Source organism: Polypterus senegalus, chromosome 10, assembly GCF_016835505.1.
Source record: "Polypterus senegalus isolate Bchr_013 chromosome 10, ASM1683550v1, whole genome shotgun sequence".
Taxonomy (NCBI): Eukaryota; Metazoa; Chordata; class Cladistia; order Polypteriformes; family Polypteridae; genus Polypterus; species Polypterus senegalus.
Genome location: NC_053163.1, coordinates 66,566,269 through 66,587,909, shown reverse-complemented (window position 1 = coordinate 66,587,909; position 21,641 = coordinate 66,566,269).

Sequence of the window (21,641 nt, the reverse complement as noted above, 5' to 3'; positions counted from 1 at the left end):
CCAAAGTAGGCCGTAATGAGGATGATCACTTAGAAACCTCGGAACCTCAGTACTGCTAATGACTTCAAATATTTCTAACATTGAAATATTAAAGAGCCATCTAAAGGTAAATATAAATTGACAAGGCAATAATGTCATTATGCAGAACTTGAAATCTAAAGTGGTGTCCCAGCTATGGTTAAACTGATTTAATACTTTCAATTTTAAAAAGTCCCAGACTTGACTTGCCATATTCATTCATTCTTTTTTCTCTAAAATATTCAGGCAGTAGATCATCTGTGCAGAGATCAGTGCATCATGTTTTCCTGGAAACTGACTGTGACCTCTTTGGAAACTTTTCACAAACAATTTCACACTATAAAGCAATGTGAGCCTGAACCACATACCATCTGTGTTGCTTTCAGGCCTTTATCAGACTGCAGTCCAAAGCAGCACAAGTACACATATGGTGGTATTACAGATTTGTTCGCATATTCGAATGCACACGTGTAGATTCCCTCCTCTACATTTTTCTAGCAGCCCCACGCTGTGCAGTCACACAGCAGTTTTCTTCTCATTTTATAGTTTGGTCCTTTTTGCTTGTGCACAGTCTTCAGCTCTCAAGAAACTTTTTGTATGACAAAAGGCATAGTTTTTCCCTTCTCAGGAAACTTCATCCAAAATATTAGGTATTGTTAATGTAGTTGATCTGTGAGAGGCTAGCAGCCTGCCATGTGTTTCTTTCTGTGATGTGCTGAATGCTGTCCTCCATGATCTTGAAGCAGATTAATTATATAAAATAATGTTATGCTGTGTTAGTTTATTTCATAATAACGGGGGAAAATTAGCTGATACATATCATTACAAGAATGTCGTTATAAACTGCAGTTTTGTTAATTACAAGAAAAAACAGAAAGATTTCAAGCACTTCCATCTTCTTCAGTCTATGAACAGCCAATAGAGTTACCCCAGCATTCAGCGTGGGACTCTTGCAAACAATTTAATGTTCATTTTTGTGCTCATTCTACGAAGAGAATGAGACTGAACAACAGAGGAAGAACAAATAATGCCACAGCCCTGCAAAAAGTGTGCCCAACTCAGAGACAGACAATGTGACAGTGCTCGGTGCTCAGTCAGTCATAACAGCCTCCATGCTTCAGCTCAACAACATAAATGATTATATTTGCACTCCTCTTGTGGGAGTGCAAAATCACAACTGTGCAATCTTGAGAGGCTACAACTTGTGGCACATCTCAAGAAGAAACTTCTTGCAAATATAATTAAATATCTGCCATACTTAAGCAGTGACAATAGTGGCCTGCACTGTGCCCCATGATATACAAATGGTGGTACAAAGAGCCTTAGAAAGTCACTTATGCAGATACATTGGGTTGTAGGTGTATTCATTTCTTCCTAGTCTATACCCACCTTTTCATGTGTTTGGAAATCTTGGTCCAGTAGCGAGGAACATGCTGCACAACAAACTCTCTTTTACAAGACCCTTTTAGATTTACAGATGAATGAAAAACCAAACTTTTCAAATGTAGGAGCAAACCAGTGTTGCTGGAGCAGCACTATATCTCTCTAATGGCAGGTGCCCCTTCTAATCTATTATCTTGAATGTGGCTGGTTCAAAACCAGCAGTCAGCAACTAATGCCTATTCTGCTGAGTCTTCACTGTGTCATGTATGTGCGTCTAAGGTTTGCATTTCAAACACTACATAACAGGACACAAGGGGCACTATTGCTGATAGTATCGTTTCTTTTTTCTCCCATAGCCGTTATAAAAACCACTCCCTGAGGGCAGCTGACTCCACCCCTTCTGGTTACTCCACTATAAAGCTGAGGCACTAACTGGCAAGGGTCATCCTCATTCCAGAGAGAGCTGGTCGAAGAATGGATCTCCCACCTGAGTACTGCCCACTTTATTGACCTCTAAATCATCTTGTCTGCTCTTTGTCTTTGCACTGCTTTTCATTTTTTTTTTTTTATTATTTTACTCACCATCGATCACCTTTTTATTTTGGATGTTGTAGATATTAAAACGGGTGACCCAATTGGTGCCCCAACATTTCCTCTGTGACCTGTGACAACTGACTCCCTTGGCCTTTTAGGACTAAACACAAAACCCTATTCCTAACCTTCAAAGCTTTAAAGGTTCTTGCAGAAGACTCCTGTTCAGGAAGGCATTTCACTTACACAGAAATTCTTGTGCCTTCCTATGATCCACCATTCTGTTCAGATCCTAATGATTCCACTTTGTATCTCAAGTTGTGTTACTTGTTTATTGTGATCTAGCATTTTATGTTTGATTTCTCTATGTTGTTTTCTTATGTGTTTATATAGTTATTTGGTGTTTCATACTCTGATACCAGTTTCAATCCAGTGTTATTTACTTAGCTTGTTCTGTGCTCCTATTCATATCATGAACTTTTGAATATCAGTGAAGCACTTTGAGCGTAGGAAAGGCACTATATATCATCATATACACCATTCATATATCATAAAATCAGACCCCGACTTATATGCCCATTCAAAAATGCACTTAATTTTTTTTTTTTTATATTTACATCTTCTTGTTCTTCTAATCTTTCACCAGTTTCTCAGACATATCAAATTTTGTCGTAGCAGCGCAGTTAACAATTTCTTTCACCACTTCAATGATGTTTCATTTATAACCAGCTTCATATTTTCTTCTGATCAAACGCTCCATCGTAGATAAAGGATGCTCTTACGATAAAGGTGTTTGAGGGTATGAGATACAAAAAACACAAATCAGTGCAATCGTTCCTGAATTGTTCAGGTACAGTTGTGCTTGAAAGTTTGTGAACCCTTTAACATTTTCTATATTTCTGCATAAATATGACCTAAAACATCATCACATTTTTTCACTGAAGTCCTAAAAGCAGATAAAAGAGAAACCAGTTAAACAAATGAGACAAAAATATTATACTTGGTCATTTATTTATTGAGGAAAATGATCGAATATTACATATTTGTGAGTGGCAAAAGTATGTGAACCTTTGCTTTCAGTATCTGGTGTGACGCCCCTTCGCATATAAATGACATGCTAGAGTCAAAGATAACTCTGAGATTGCGGGCTGATTCATATAACCTGACATAAAATTCTCAAATTATTAGTCTAGCTCAGGGTCACAAGAGGCCAGAACCCAACAACGTCTGGGGCACCAGTCCATAGCATTGCCCAATCACATGTTTACACAATGCAGCACCCTGGCATACTGGTAGTAAATACTGCAGCCATAATCTTGAAGCTCCACCAAAGGCAGTATTAGGGAGAAGCTGAATGATTTGTAGATGGATAAATGGACCAGCACCCTCACCTGCCAAAAAAGTGGAAAAAGTATGTAATAAATGTAGATTCAGTCTAGTCCATTAGATGGGTGTTATTTAGTTTGGGTGCAGTGTGTTTTAGACAATAACTCATATTGCTTTTTGATTTTTTTCTTTTTCTTTTCATATTTTTGCTTTATTTCATTATTTAAGACCCTCCAAATAAAGTAATCAGTATACTTTTTTCTGCGTCACTTCTGTACTGCTTAGAGGGTAAAGTTTTTGAGCTGTGTAATTCTTTAGGAAACTATTCACACTTTCATGACTTATAAACAGATGAGACTGTGCAAAGATCTTTATTAATATATATATATATATATACATATCATTTAGTTTTGTTCTCTGTCTATAATGAAATTGTTTGCAATAGGCTATGAAATGATCAGCATTTGCTTATACCAGCTAACACCAATGCTTATTTGCAAAATATAGGCTGTACTGAATTGATTAAAAATGAAACTTTTTATTAATATAATTAATGTTCTAAGGGATATTTTATTGAAAGATATTTTTTGAATACATAAATTAGTTTTGTCATTATTTTCTTTGGTGGTGGATAAAACACATTTTATAAGTATAGAACAAACGAAAACTTATGTCATTTTTAAACCTATTCATTTCAAATTATTGTCTAATGACAGCAAAATTTAAAAGCAAAATACATAGTGTGGCCACTAGGGGGTGTCTTTGAACCCCCAAACCCTCGACACAACTTCACAAACACCAGCCAGTCAAAATACGCCAGTCTTTTATTTTCTTTTTTCCTTCTGTCCCTCCTTTACTCCCTTTGTCATCTTCTTCCTCTCGACTCTGATCCCCCTGAATGAGAGGACAAGGCTCCTTTCATGACAGACCTGGGAATACTTTTAAATTGTTCTGGTTACTTGTTTTATTTTAATATTTGTGAATTTTATTTGTTTATTTTCATTGTTTGTTTTATGGTTTTATCATGTAACTAGCTGTACTACCCATCTAAGACAGACTGAAATCTAAGTAATCAACACAGACATCAATGCTAATGTTTTCAGTGCTGTGTCTCTGTTACATACCATGTGATACAGGATTATTAAAAGCAGTACTAATGTGATGCCCGATCTGTTGGTTAATAGAGGCAAAGCAACCGGACAGATACACAGACACTTGTCCTTTTATTAAGGTGGATGTGTCCTCAAGTGTCTAACAAGGTGAAATTAAATCTTCTTCTTTCGGCTGCTCCTGTTAGGGGTTGCCACAGTGGATCATCTTGTTCCATATCTTCCTGCCCTCTTCATCTTGCTGTGTCACACCCATCACCTGCATGTCCTCTCTCACCACATCCATAAACCTTCTCTTAGGCCTTCCTTTTTTCCTCTTCCCTGGCAGCTCTATCCTTAGCATTCTTTTTCCAATATACCCAGCATCTCTCCTCTGCACATGTCCAATCCAACGCAATCTCTCTTCTCTGACTTTGTCTCCAAATAACAAGGTGAAATTAAATAAAATGTATTATTATTATTATTATTATTATTATTATTATTATTATTATTATTATTATTATTATTATTATTACTTCCAGTGCCACAGCATTGTGAGAAGGAAGCACTTCTGGATACGGCAGAAGCTCCTCAAAGTATGGACAGTTATTCCCTGCATCTCCTCTTGGCAGCACCCATGGAACCCAACAGGGCTGCCCAACGAGAATAATGTTCCCCATATGCCCTTGCCCAGGACTAGTGTATCGGAAAAGCATTCAATACTGGAAGGCTGTCTAACCCTGTCCATCCATTTTATAGTCTCATCTGGGAAATGATTTTAGCTATATAATTACCTTCAGTTCTGACCACTACCTTTGTTCAGGTGACATGAAATCAAGTAGTTGTTAAAAATTGATTTTAATGATATGAATTATGTTTTATAGTACAAAACAACATTACACTCATATAGTGGTAAAGTAACCCTTAAAAGTGCCTAGTTGGAAACATTATTATTATATACTGTATATATACATTTTGCCATTTTGTTGTATAGTGTGTGATGGACGGAGTCTTCCACAGCCTGGTTGGGAGCTGGGATAACCGCTAGAGGGAGCTGCATGGAGTCAACAGCCCGGCTGGACGAGTCTTCAGCCCCACCCAGAAGTGCAATTAGGACCAGATGGCCAAGCACCTGGAACACTTCCGGGTGGGCTATAAAAGGGGCCAGCCACCACCACTCAGAAGGCCAGAGTCGGGAGGAGGAAGATAAGCTTGAGGAGGAATGGTGGATGAAGAGAGTGTTTTGATGTTGTGTTTTGCTTTGGGACTGAGTTGGGCTGGGTGACACAGGGAAGACGTGTCCCACGGCTGAAGAGGATTAAGAAAGCCTCTGTTGATTTGATACGTGCCTCTGTGTCAGTCTATGCCGGGTCGGGCGCTATATAGCGTCCATATTACAAGTGGAATGAAGTGCTATTTGGATAGGTTCAGGCCCCCTGTGACCCTGACCTGGATTAAGTAAGGTTAAATAATAAATGGATGGACAAAAATAGTTAAATTGTTTGGATAAAAATAAGTCACTTGATGTCATGATGTATACAAACACTCATTATTACATTCTTAACACTAGAATCCCTGAAGTCTATGAAACAACTTGTAATCCCAGCCCACTTAAATCCATTCGCACCTCTCTTTCAGCGTCTTTTGTTTTGCAAATGTGTCGATTAGCACAAGCAGCAAGCAGCCTGCTAACCCGACACCCTACCCCCCATGCTGGAATTCATCTCCCGCAAAAAGTTCTCCCAGCTCAAGTCTTTTTTTTATTTGCGTTTTAAGTCCTGTGAGTTGCATAGGGTGAATAATATATTGTTATTTGGCTCAGGTCACACCCAACGCAACTGTTTGATCTTATTCAGGAAAACATCCCAGTTGACCCAAAATAGAAAGACTTTCCAAGACTAAGGTCATAAAGCTTATGAAACCATTTCTGGACAAAAGCAGAACTGTAACAACAGTTGTGTGGAGCTTCCACCTGCAGCTGAAGTCACTTCGGTACACATGTACTATGTCAGCCGTTCTGTTTTGTGTTGATCAAACAGTGGAAACTTTGCAGTCTACTTGTGATTAAAACTGTAGAAAGATAAGTAAACAAATCAAGGTAAATACAATTTTATCTGGCTTTTATATAAGTAACATATAAGTGTTTTTTATATAAAGACCATCACAAAACATAATCACAAATAGGACTTTGCACTATACGTTGGCGAGCTCTGTAAGCCGTTCTGTTTTGTTGAAGGATGGGTGTGGTTCACACTGACTGGCAGGATGACACCGGACCTCATCCTGCATCCAAACAGTGCCATCTTTCGCCTTTACGCCTGGTGCAGCTGCATTGTTCTTATATGTGAGTGTACATTTCTTGTGGGGAGGGCTTCTGTTCTCTTTTTCCGATGTAGAACCCTCATCCTCATCTGAGTTCACCTCTGGTATAGCACGTCTTTATTTGAAAACAGCAGTGTCAGATCGGGGTGAGTGTGAACGTGACTGAAAGAATAAAACTAAATAAATTAAAAAAAAAACAAAACTAACCTTTACAAGTACCATAAATTTACACCAGCTGTTACAGACTCAAATCAAATGTATGTTTTTATTGTGCAATAGTAACAATAAGAACAGTTCCTACTCAAAATGGCAATTCTGGAGGGTGCCCGGATTCAATCCTGGTATCTCTTGATTATGAGTCAACAGTTCTTATTGCTGTGCCACTCAAGAAGTCGGATCTGTGGCAGGCCCTAACCCGATTTATTTTTCTTCGGTTATATTCTTGAATAAAAGCGCACTTGTTTTATTATACGTGTACCTTTTATGAAAGTGTTTATTTGATATTTGGACTTCAGTTGTTACAAAGTAGTACTATAACATGAAAAAAGTATCTACTTTAGGAATTTGTTCAACATTTCTTGCGTTTCTTGTATTTCCTTTCATCTGATCGTTGTAGACACGGAACACACATGAAATGCTTGTGTTCCAAATAACAATATATTATTTACCCTATGAAACTTGAGGTGGGAGAACTTTTTGCTCGAGATGAGCTCCGGTGGTGTGGGGAATGGGACGGCAGTCTACTTGCTGCTTGTGCTGGTCCACACATTTACAAAACAAAAGACACTAATGGAGAGGTGCGAACGGATTTAAGGTGGGCTGGGATTACAAGGTTTTTCATAGGCTTCAAGGATTCTAGTGTTAATGACTACAAGCAAGATGTATAAACACATGTTCATTTAGTGAGGTATGGTTTGTTTATGATTCAAAGTTATTTAAATTGTTGCATTTGTTTGCTTGATTTTAGCTGATGATTTAGGCCCAGTGATGGATTGTCCAGGTATGGTGCGTGCCTAATGCCCAATAATTCTAGGATAGGCTCCATCCCCATCATGACCCTGAACTGGAGAGAATGTATTGTCATACTTACCTGTATGTTATTTGTACAGTGTTAATTTGCTGTAAATACAAAATATATGTATTTTCTGAATCTGCTTAGTCCAATACATCGGGAGTCCCTTTAGCATTTCACACAAACACAGAACCAACACTAAACTGGATGCTAGTCTATCCAAAGACAGACACACTTACTCATGTCTGGCCAACATGAGTCACCAGTTAAGCTAAAACTCACATTTCTGGAATGTGATAGGAATGAAGAGACAAACACTGCCAGTGACTGGAATGGTATTTGAACCCAGGTCATTTGAGTTGTGAGCTAGGTTGCTTCTTCCAAAATGAGCCTTTTTGTTTTATATAATACCATGTAACTATTACACACCCAAATATTGTGGTAAAAAGTCAGTGTTAGTTATACTTTTAATCCACTGCATTCCTGAAATATTGAGGAATAAGGTGTAGTCGTGCATGTAATTACTATGTGAGCACAATGTAAAGTTTTACAGATTTGTATATGGTGTGTTTAAAGGTATGCTTTCATGTTTAATTTTTGCATATTATTTACAGTAATGGTTATTTCAGCATATATATTGTTATCATTTTGTTATAAAATATTCAATCACAAAATTATCACAATATAAAAAATGATCAAAGTGCCATGTAGGTTCCCTAAACTGGATTTCTTTCACAAAGCATGACAAAGAGAAAATTACTAAGTATGTGAGTAATTTGTTCTTTACCATTATTTAATTATGCACTTCTACTTGTCATCGATTGTCAGTTGCCTTAATAGGAGTAGCCACTTACAGAGGAGGGAGAAGGGTTGAACGTCTTAAAAGTGTGTCATTTAATTTCAGGGGCTGCCATGGAACAATACGAAGTGACAAGATGCATGCAGGCTTAAATCACATTGCGTCTTTGTGTGCCTCCCAGACAAGTCAGTTAACCTGACTGCACAATAGATGAAAGAAACAATTTGCTGTTTACATCTCTGGTATGCGTCGTACTACAATGCGAAGTTGCTGAGATAGATACGTTTGGGATGACAGAATTTGATTTGATAAAATGGACTTACTGATATAACCTGCGTAGGTGCTCCTTGTGGAAATTCTGGATAAACTATATAGTAAGTAACTTCAATTAAACAATCAAATAATCTTTGTCATATATAGTGCCGCTAGGAGCATACAAAGGGCTTTCAAAACAAATAATATTAAATTACATAAGTGAAGAGCCATTCAGGTTACAAAGTAACAGTAAAAAAACAAGCCAATAAATCATGGGTAGAACTTTCAAGGCTAGAAGAATCAGTGCTGCAAATCTAATTGAAATGCTAGAATACAAGATGCAGGAATTTTATGAATTGTTCAGGAACCAAAGCAACAGTAGAACTGCACTATTACTGGTGGAGACCTTTTAATAAAAGTAATTAAAAAAAAATCACCTGCTAGGGCAGCAAAGTGGAGGGGAAATTCCTAAGGGAAATGAAACAATTACCAGAAAAAAATTGATCAGTTTGCTAAAATGAGAAGGGATACTTTAAGAGAACTAAAAAAAATCCATTAGTTTTATAAAAGGAAAATGGCAGTTTATTCCAGCAGTACTGGGTGCAAGGCCATTCCAGAGCACACTTGAGGATTCATTCAGGACAATGCAGAGACACTACTAAGCCCCCAAGTCTTCAAAATTCAGCTGGGTAGATCCTATATTTAATCCAACAAAAACCTGTAAAATCAATTTAGAGAACCAATGAGAGATACGGCAAGAACATGCAAACGCTATACAAGGTGTGATCAAACTGAATCCCGGTCCTGTACTGTAGTCATGATGGGACTGGGCGGTCTCGTGGTCTGGAACCCCTACAGATTTTATTTTTTTTCTCCAGCTTTTGGAGTTTTTTTTGTTTTTCTGTCCACCCTGGCCATCGGACCTTACTTATTCTATGTTAATTAATGTTGACTTATGTTTATTTTTTATTGTGTCTTCTATTTTTCTATTCATTTTGTAAAGCACTTTGAGCTACATTTTTTTGTATGAATATGTGCTATATAAATAAATGTTGATTGATTGATTGATTGATTGATTGATGATGAGTGATCCACACAAAAATTGCTAAATCAAGATAGCATGAACAGGGCAGTAAGGTGGGTAGCTCTGTTGTTTCATGGACCTTGTACCTTTTTCCCTGTTTCTGTGTGGTATTTCCTCAGGTACTCTTCCCACATCCCAAAAAAAGTTTGTTTTAGGTTAACTGGTGATTCTAAATTGTCCCATTTGTGTGGTCCACATGATAGATTTGCATCCCACCTAGGGTAGATTCCTACCTTGCATCCAACACTGCGGACCCTAAGACTGAAAATTCTACACTATGTTATAATGTACAGTAACAGGCTAACAGCTTTGCTTTTTATGAGAATAATGTCTTCTCCTGGGTCTTTAATGTCATGTTGGCCAGGAACTTTGCACCAATTAGCTGTAATCATTTAAATTAATCTTCAGCGTAGGCTGATGTGAGACATCTGTCAGTTGGAATGTTTGCAGTAAGAAAGCACTCTTGTCGTGGCTTAATAGTTATATTTATTAACTTTTTTTATTCAACTTACACCTTACATGACATGCAATTTCTTTTAACATTTCTAGAAATGATCTTTTTGCTACTCTGTGATTCATCATAAATAATGAGATAGAGTTACAAATGCTTAGTATGCACTCCATGTTATTCAGTTCTTCTGTGGCCCTGGGCAAAGGAAACAGGAAATGCTTTGGCATTCTTTGCATTTTTTAGTGATGTTACAAATTGCTGAGCACAACAAAGCAGCCTAATGCTGTGCTGTGAGTAACCTCTGCTGTGTGTGTGTGTGTGTGCATGTCAGTGTGTAGGGGGTTGTTTGTGCACAGTGTTGGAGGAGAAGGTTTATGAAACTTAGGATGTCTGGTGATATGATGTGTTTGCTGTATTTAACCCTAACCTAACTAGGATTACACAAATAGAATGGTGGGACTGAGAAACAGAAGACATCTCCATGCTTTCATTTCCTAAGGAGTTCTGAGTCCATCAGTGATTTTAGAGGTTGATTCTGATAAAATGACACCATCAACAACAGTAACATATACATAGACCAAATCGTAGCTATCGTTTCAACTAGCCCTTAGGATACAAATATTATTCAAGACAAAATCAGAGTAAAATGTTAGTGGTCTCATTGTAGTCTAGTCAAGGAGTTCATGAAATACAATATATCACTGATTTATTTAATCTCCATCATCATTAGTTTTTTTCAGTTGTCATTTGTTCTTGTTTCTGTCATCCTTAGGAATATCATATACTAGACGTGCCCTGCAGCTCCACCTGCATATTAGTGGAAAAGGACAGTAAGTAGGGCCCTGCACGGCTCCCTACTACTGACATTACTCATCCACCTCCCCTTGGCCCGCAGCCTCTGTCTCAGGTTAGTGCGAATATATCACTCCTGCAAGTGAACTATGATTCTTAGCACAATGACAGAAGTCGCAAAATCATGTTCAAGCAAATTATAGAAAAAAACCTGATCTAAATCCGTCAAGTAGTTCTCTCATTCGCTAGCTAAGCACAGGTAAGGTACATGCCTCACCCCCATCCCCTCGGCCCGCTGCGTGTGTCTCTCAAATTTACACAAATAAATCGGTACCGCAAGCAGACTATGATACATAGCATGATGAGGGTGGTTGCAAAGTCAACTGGAATGTTCAAGCAAATTGTAGAAAAACACCCAATCTAAATCCGTTAAGTACAGTACTTCTCTCATTCGCTAGCTAAGCGGAGGTAAGGTACGCGCCCCATCCCCCTCCCCTTGGCCTGCTGCATGTCTCTCAAATTCATGCAAATAAATCATTACCGCAAGTGAACTATGATACATAGCACAATGAGAGAGGTTGCAAAATCAACAGGAATGTTCAAGCAAATTATAGAAAAACACCCAAACTAAATCCGTTAAGTAGTTCTCTTGTGAAAAGCGGACAGATATACAAACAGACTGATAAACGTTGGCTTTTATATACATAGAGATTAGGCCAAGTGCAAGATTATGGTTTTCAGACAAAGCTGAACAACTATTCACAAACTAAATATTTTGAGTTCCTTTTGCATTTCTTGCCATCCATTTCCATAGTTTTTTTTTTTAATGTTTAATGGTTTTAGCCTGGCATATCTTCATCAGCAGAGCATTCCAGATGTTTAGTGAAAATCCTATAAAGACAATGACTAGGTGGGGGACTTGAACTCAATATACTGAAGTCATGAGGTGGCAACACTAATCACTGCAATGCAGGCCATGATAACTATTTATTTATATAGTGGTTCTGTTAGTGATGGTCAAGGTTTAATAGAGCTAGAGTTAGGGCAGATTTATACTTCACGCTCAGAACGCGTACGCACCCGCATCATGGCTGCCACGCGTTCCCAGCGTTCATTTCACGCGTCCTCTGAGCAGGTCCTCAGAAATTGGCGCGACGCATGCGCGAGTTGCAGTACCAGCAAAAAGTCGGGGGGCACAGTATGCTAAAATGTCGGAACGTGACGTCAGAGTCTCTGTTTACTATCTACATGTGACAGAAAGCCTCTATGCAGATCCTATGGGATGAATGCTTCGGTGTGGTGAAGCAAAATGCCGACATACAAATGCATTCATGGTGCTTTTATATTCAAGCGTCACATATTCCCGATCGTAATTACACGATACATTTAAAAAAAGTCTCACATACCATCTTTTGTGCCGTCTTTTTATTTTTTTTTTAATTTTGCAACTTAACAACAGTAATGTAATGTATAGTGCTGTATTTGAGCCACTGAGAAAAAAATAAAGGACACGGTGAAAACGTGTATTTTGTGATTAAAGTGGAGAAAAGCCAAGCAAAATGACACCTTTTATTGGCTAACTAAAAAGATTACAATATGCAAGCTTTCGAGGCAACTCAGGCCCCTTCTTCAGGCAAGATGTAATACAGAAACTGAAGTTTCCTGTGTTTATATCCACACACTAGGACAAGAAACAACAATGGTAAATTTTTAAATGAAAACTCTTAAATGTAAAAAATTAATAGGTTCATTCAGGCTAAGATTAATTTAACAGGATTGTGATTAAAGTGGAAATTTCGGCTTTAATCTCGAAATGTCCACTTTAACCTTGTCGTTTACTTTATCATTAATGCATACCATCGTAAACGTCATCCCAGTTTTTAATCGCTATGAGCTTCTTGGACCTGACAGCAGCGGCAAGCAGCAATAGATCACCACACAGAGCTAATTAAAAGTATGATATTCCAACTCTCTGCACATTTAGAATCTTTAGATTTGTACTTGATACCACTTTAATGATGAAATGCATTAAAGTGTGTATGTTACATTTTACATATAATTTCGTTTAAATAATGAATATTGTTAATAATTACACACATGGGGGGAATAATTACACACATGGGGGTGTCACGGCAGTGGAGCGGTAGCACTGCTGTCTCGCAGGGAGTTATGTTGCTGGTATTTCTTGCTTGTATTCCACACTGTGCTCCAGTTTCCTTCCAAAGATATGCAGATTTGGGGATTTGGTGCCGCTAAAATGATGCTAGTGTATGTGTGTGCTTGTATTCACCTTGCGATGAGCGGAGACCTCGTCCAGGGATTGTTTCTCATTTGTGCCCAGTGCTTGCTGGAATGGATACATCCCTGGATTGATGGATTTAATCAATAAACATAACTTTCAGAGATATTGTGGTAAGGTGTCATCAGAATTTAATGAGTGTTCTTGGCAATTCACAACACAGAGATGCCAAACATGTTCTCACCGTGATAATATCTCGCAGTGTCACCTGGTGGATTCCTCCAGATTTACATAAAGTACGCGTGCAAGTATGAACACTACAACGCTTGCGTAGCAGGAGCATCCGCTGCAGCATGTGTCGCGTCGCGTGAAGTATAACTCCAGCCTTAGAGTCCACCCAGGTGACGTTCCTGACCATGACAGTCTTAGTGAATAATGAAAATACCTCAAGAAAAAGCAAGATTAAAAAATGCAAACAACAAAAAATGAATAAAAAAAAGAAAAACTAGAATTAAACAAACTAACCCAAAATGTAAGATGCTGATACAGACTTAAAATAACAAAAAAATCCAAAAATGAAATTTAGCTTACCAAAAGGATGAGGCACGGAAAAGAAAAAAGTGCACTGCTGGACCTCAATATGTGCGTCTTGGGAACTGCAGGTCTGACATTGTGTTCAGCAATACAGGAGCGCCGCAGGGGACTGTACTTTCTCCGGTCCTGTTCAATCTATATACATCAGACTTCCAATATGACTCGGAGTCCTGTCACGTGCAAAAGTTCGCTGATGACACTGCTATTGTGGGCTGCATCAGGTGTGGGCAGGAGGAGGAGTACAGAAAGATAATCAAAGACTTTGTTAAATGGTGCGACTCAAACCACTTACAGCTGAACACCAGCAAAACCAAGGAGCTGGTGGTGGATTTTAGGAGGCCCAGGCCCCTCATGGACTCTGTGATCATCAGAGGTGACTGTGTGCAGATGGTGCAGACCTATAAATATCTGGGAGTGCAGCTGGATGACAAATTGGACTGGACTGCCAATACTGTTGCTCTATGTAAGAAAGGTCAGAGCAGACTATACTTTCTGAGAAGGTTAGCATCCTTCAACATCTGCAGTAAGATGCTGCAGATGTTCTACCAGACGGTTGTGGCGAGTGCTCTCTCTATCTATCTATCTATCTATCTATCTATCTATCTATCTATCTATCTATCTATCTATCTATCTATCTATCTATCTATCTATCTATCTATAATTAAGTAATGCCACTGCACTTGAACTATGGCAGTGTATGCTGAATATACCATAGTCCTCATTCACTGCCAAGAAGCTTAATGACAGCACCTGAGGGCAATTACCTAATCTGGGGTCTCGCTCCTCAATTTAATAATTCATTTTAAAATGTTATTCACAAAACATTCAGCAGAACTAACTAAACTAAGAGAGGGAATAAAATCTGCATAATTAACGATTATAAAGCAATACAAATTAAATCTGAAAGGAACAAGAAAAAAGTAAGAAACAGAGCACAAAAAATGCAAAATACAGCACCAAATGATGACATCTATATGAAACCATGGCGGACAATGGTATCATCACTCATTACCAATAATATAAGAAACCTTTACATTGTGCTACCTTGACATCCTAACATAATAACTTGATGTTCATTATAAGGGTCCTGTTTTTTTTCTGTTTTAAATAATTTCTGAGCATTTTTTAAAGTATTTATTTTATTGTTATGATGCAGATAAGTTATCACTGCCATTTTGTGTTTATTTTTTCAGTTGCTGCCATTTTGTTTGCTGTCTTTATGCCCATTGCCAGTCACGTGACACAGAGATAACATGGTGCATTGTATCATAAGGCTTTTCCTGTTTAAGATGGCAGTATGGTATGCCTTTCATCCTAGTTTTGGGATTTCTGAAAGCAAAAATCTTTTCTTTGATCTGAAGTTTTTAATGTTTTATTTAGCCAAGCTTTCTTTTTGACTATGGAATTTTCTTAGCATGTTGAATTACTCACTATCAATATTTTTATTATTGCTGCAGATTCATTTTCTTGGCCTTGGACTTTTTTTTACATCTGCCCAATTTTTCTTTTCAATTTAACTCCTGGTTCTTTAGTTTTCATATCTCATTTTACTGATCATTTTATTTTAGAGTGTGTTGTGGTTGCCATATGAGTGTTGTCTTTTTCCCTCATTCTTTGTCTATTCCTTTCACTGTGTTGAGTTGCCCCAAAATGAACATAAGGTCTGCACCTTTAAGGGAGTCGATGTACAGTAGTATGGATTGGCCAATAGGAGAGGCAGGAAGTTGTTTAAAAGAAACAGGAAGTCCCAGACTCCAAGAACCTCAGCAGTTGTGGGGAGGGAGAAACATTTTGTCAGGAGGAAATATGACCTACTAGAACAGAAGCCTTTTCTACACCATCTAGTGGTGGCTTCTTTACCTATCACAGTCAGACAAACCAGGAAGGGTTAGTGGAAGGGTCAGTAGGAATAAACTGTGTTTTATATCTGGAAGCCACTCCATCTACATCAGAGGTCTCCAGCATGTTGTGCGTGAGCTACTGGTAGCTCGCCACCCCTTTCCAAGTAGCTCGCCAAAGGGTTAATGAATCCTACATAAATGTGAAAACGTGATTAGTCAAATTAGGGGTGGGTGATCTTTCCAAAAAATCATATCATGATCCTTTTAACACGAAATCACAATTCATAATCTGAATTGCAATCTATCTTTTCAATGTGGCATATACTTAAGAGAATATCCGGATTCAAACTCATCATGACCCAAGTAAGACTTTATTTTAAATATCAAACAAAGTTGAATTCAATTGTTCTCTCATTCGCCAGCTAAGTGGAGCTAAGGAACATGCCCCAAAGTTAGCAAGTGAGTGAGGGAGGCCTCTCCCCTTGGCCCGTTGCATGGATCTCGGATTTGCGCAAATAAATGGGTACCATAAGTGAACTATGATACATAGCGGAATGTTCATGTAGATTGTAGAAAAAACCCAATCTAAATCCGTTAAGTAGTTCTCTTGTGAAAAGCAGACAAACATACAGACAGACATTGGATTTTATATATTATATATTAGTAAACCTTGTGCATTTAAAGTCTCAACAGCATTCTCATTATTTGTGGAGCTTAGTAGAACCAGATAACTATAAGAATCTTCACCGAGCAGCTCTGAAAATGTCTGCTTTGTTTGGCTCTACATACCTCTGTGAGTCTAACATAAATGTCATGAAATCAAAGTTCAGAACAAGACTGACAGATGAACATTTAAAAGACTCCATAAGAGTGACCCTAAGTGGCTACACTCCACCATACACCTCTCTTGTTGACTCCATGCAGTGCCAGTCATCTGCCTAACTAAAAAACACATCACACATGCAAATGGACATGTGAATACTCTTGTGAAGTGAAACAGTGACATGTAATAAAATGACAAATGAAGAAGTTATATCTGTGGATTTGTAATTGCATTGTTTTGTTTTGACAGCATTCATTTTTTAATTCAATAGTGTGAGATACACTAGAAAATGACATGCAAAATGCACTTGCAGGTGAACTGAATATTCACCAACATTTTGTAACTGTTCAGGCAAAACAAGCTTATTCAGTTTTTTGGGATGAAATAAGCTATGAGAATAACTGTTAGAAAACACAAGTAGCTCTCAGCCTTTTTCATTTTGTAAAAGTAGCTCTCAGGGGAAAAAAAGGTTGGAGACCCCTGCTCTACATTATGGCATTTACAGGAGCTTCATCTGATTAAAGTTTTGCATTGTCGGGTTTAATATTTGTTGGACTGCTAACTGGTGCTTGTGTTCTTTACACTGTTTCATGCTTGTCTTGGGTTTGTGAATTGTGCATGTGTGTGTCGATCTTATGCTTAGCTTGATTTCAATATACAGTAATCGCAGTGTTTAACTGCATATTATTAGTATGGTATATTGTTATTGTCAGGGAAAGGGAATCCAGGGTAGTAGTTAGTAAGGCCCCATTATCTTTCTCACTGCTGACCAATTTTACAGTTTGGGGGGTGGGGGAGATTAATACACACAACACATTCACACAATGCCATTTTAATGTCACCCATTAAAATAACAGATTGTACTTCCTGTCAAAAGACAATCCTCACTACAGTAAGGAGCTATACAGTAGATGCAGTTTTAATATCACGGACCAAATCACTTCCTCTCAGAAGTCACTCCTTCTTATCATTAGTATTATAACATTGTTTTAAATGACAGTCGGTGATGTCTTGAGCTACTCATCACAGATTTGTAGTCACAGCTGACCTTTCCAGTGCAACTGTTAGGATAATTCAATGCAATTAAACCTTGAATCAAGCCAATTATCATTTTAACACGGTTAATTATTCTTTGATTATATGCTCAGTTGAAATAAAAATGAGCAGACAATGAAATATGGAATGTGGGTCAAATTTGGAATATGGGTCATGAAACTACTAGTGTATAGTACCGAACATACAGTAGCAGCTACGTAATGCCTGTGGTTAAATTATACACTATGTCCATGAAATCACTGGGAGATTATATTAACTTTTTTTGCGGTTATTATTACAGTGTGAGTAATTTTCATTTTCCATGTGTGTATTATAGATAGTGAAAGCACCCATCTAGTCGTCAATTTGCATTGTGGTTTTATAAACCAGAGTTTCCACAGTGAGAATGCAGGAATGCATATATCATCAAATGAAACCAACTGCATTAGCTTTAGATTCCTCTTGCTTACTTTTTCTCAATTAAAAAAAGGTTCAAACATTGAGATAAATAGCTTGGCATTACTCTGATAAATGAACACAGGCTGACTCCAGAAAAAAATGAAAATAGGCACCAAAAACAGCAACTATCCCAGTGCTACTGAACAAGCAGGATACCTGACAGAATGTTCTGAGCTTTGTGTCCACTCCTCAGCTCGGTGCCATCAAGTGCCAGCATTCTCAAGCCAGTCAGTTTAAGTGATGGTTAGGCGATTATCCATCTGGCAAAGCTTTCTGATTCACTTCTTGTATTCTCTGGGCATGAAGTGCTCACCTTACCTAATTCATTAATTAACTGTTTTAGTCTCTTGACTTATCAACAGATGGCACTGTGCTGATCTTTACACTCATATCTAGGACTGGCTCCTGCATTGGATCCATGCTGCTGTGATAGGATTCATCGTCTAATAGACTATGCAATCTCAAGAACTCTATAAGTAAATGATTACCATATTGTTTCATTTTCTTCTAATTTCAGCTTTTGTGGCAACACATGAGAAAGAATAAGGAGATCAATATGTACCTGAACTCTGGTCCCCTAATCACGAGGAATCAGTATGAAATAAAATTGATCAAACTTTAATCAAACATCAAATTAATTAACTCATACCTGGAGAGCCAGTTCCAGTCAGTCTGAAAATAAGCGAAGTGCATGTGTTTGAACCCGCAACTGAATTCAATTTGCCTACCTGGGCATCTTTAGTCAGAATCAGTGGCGGGCACTAATTCATATTTGTTCATCAGACTTTGGGCATTTCTTTCTTTGAATGAAAAACCATAACTTGGTATCCACCTAAGAATAAAGAACTCATTTGCAGGCGAAATTTATTTTCTGTTCACTGTGTGAAAGACCAGCCCAGCTACAGACAGACACTGTTTTGCCAAGTCCAAAAAACACACATTTATTTTTCTTCCTCTACAGCACCACAAAGTACGCAAGTTTCCAACAATGCTTACTGTCCTTTTTCTCTCCTTCCTTTCCTTCTTCTCTTTTCTTTTCTTCTACCACCTCCACTCCTCTCAAGCTTTGTTTACCTTCCAGCCAACTCTGGCTCCTGAGTGGAGTGAGGGTGGCCCGCCCTGGGGTGGAACATTTTTGGGGGAAGCACTATTGGCCAAAAGGCTCAGTACAATTTGTATGTAAGCAGCAGGGTTCGGAAAAATATCACTCATGAATGAAAAAAATTGAATTCTCTGATTTTTTTATCCACAAATGCTTCAAAAATAATTGTCAGACTGTCCTTCAGTGACAGCATCAAACACAGCAGTTAAAATTTATGAGGCAATAACAAAAATAAACACAAACATTACACCGATAATAATTTCTAGGAAGATAAACAACTAATTTACAATTCATAATTTCATTTCATTATCAGTCCGAATGCATTGTTGCTCTGCGCAGGAAATATCCCCACCTATTACTTGTACACTACACTGGATCTGTTTTTTTCAGACTGCAATTATATTAAACAAATAATTAGAACACAGCTTATCAGTGCATCTATACTATATTCTTGACTAGCTGATGCTTATAAATAATTTTATGTGAAAACTTATTGCTGTTTCTCGATATATGAATAAATCTATGCAAAATTTATATTAATTTTTCTGTATATGTCATTTTAATTTTCTATTTAAATAGTTTAACATATTCAGATAGGTTTGGAGGGCAGCAAATTGAAGCACCGTCCCGCCCCAAGCTGCACGAACTCGAGCTACGCCACTGCCCCCTGGTGGTGGCCACGTGCCCCTGCAGGGTTGAGCTTGTAAACTCCAAACCCATGGTCCCAATGTAAACTTTTCTGCCCTCTCGTGTCCCAGGGGAGGTCCCGACTGGACAAGGTCCTTGGCCATCTATCACAACTGAATTGGTTAGAAGGAAATATTCCAAATATAATGAAGAAATGTCCTCAGTTTTGAATCTGTGGATCTACTGGATTTTAGTTGGATTTTTGATGCTCTGCATCTTTGAAAGTCATCTTTGGCTGAAGAAGGGGTCAAACATAAGTTGCACCAGGAAATTGAATATTATTAAAGCTATTTAGTGACTCACCCTTTAGTTGTGTATGTTTAGTGTTTTCCAGCAGCACTTTGTGACTTTTATCTTCAAGTCATATCCACATTAATGATTAACCTTAAAATCACACACTGTTTCATTCCCTATGCAGGGTACCATCATCTTCATTAACTGAACCTCTCTGTCTATATTGGGACAGTGGGACTGTATTTCGTAGTATGTATTGTATTTATAGTTAAACTACCTTGTGTGCAGGAGCCCTCAAAAACTAGAAATGTTCAACATTAATATGCATTGCACTGGAAGAAAATTTTACTTTTACAAACAAATGCTGTAAAGAAAAATCAGCCATACATTCATTTCACTCTTTCTTATACAGGATTTTCTCTTCACTTCTCCATTTCATTCCTGCAGTTTTAAACAGCTTCTGTTCACCATTAAATAATGGTAGAAATATTATTACCACCTTACTCATGTGAGAACAGTTTATTTTTTAAATTTTGAGTGGTAAAATACTGTGCTGTTTCCTCAGTGTCTGAAACAGTATATAGCCCAGAATCGGATCGTCACTAAAGCTCTCAGGTTAATGAATTTTAATTATTTTTTCCATGTTTTAGAGTATGATTCAAAAACAACCCAGTAACTAAGTATCATATGAGCATGTAGTATGCACCACATTTTTGAATTCCCAGATTCTTTTCCAGATTTTACAATCTGAGGAAATAAAGAAAAATATCATGGCTGCCATGTCGACAGTAATACTACTAAGGGCCTAGGAAGAATAATGTGTGCTGTGTGACACAAGAGAGCATATTGAGCATTTCTAAGATTAAGAAAGAAACTGCGAAAGTTTTTTCTTTTTAGATATTGGTTTGATGTATAAGTTCATATTATACTTAGTTACTAAATAATACATTTTTGAGAGTGCTCAGCTCTGTTTGAAACACTCCATACTCCATGTGTGGATTTTTGTCAGCAACATTCTAAGAGGATATGATGAGATATTACCTAGGACAACACTAACATGCAAAGGCCCTGTGATATTACATTACTTTTCCAGAAATTTTCAGTCATAGACATAATCTTAGTGAGTCAATGGCAGTCACAGTGTCCTTCAATGACTGGCAATTGTGTAGTTTGACATACCCAGCGACCTTGTTCAACCAGTCTGTAGCTCCCCCCACCAAAATCAAACAGGCTTCATTTTGTCTTAAGTCGTAGGAGCAGGTTCTGTGTATGTGTGCAAAACTTGAGGACCAATAAGCACAATGCATATAATCCAGGTATGACACAAATATGACAGAGGCAGAGTGATGGCTCTGAGGCTAAAGATCTGTGGTGGTATCCAGAAAGTCACTGATTCAAATCCCCATCACTGCCAAAAGAGATCCTACTCTGCTGGGCCCTTGAGCAAGAACCTTAACCTATAATTGCTCCAGGGTTGCTATACAATGGTTGACCCTACGCTCTGACCCCAAGGGGTAGGTTAAAACTAACTAATTCCTAATACAAGAAATTGTATAAGGTGAAATA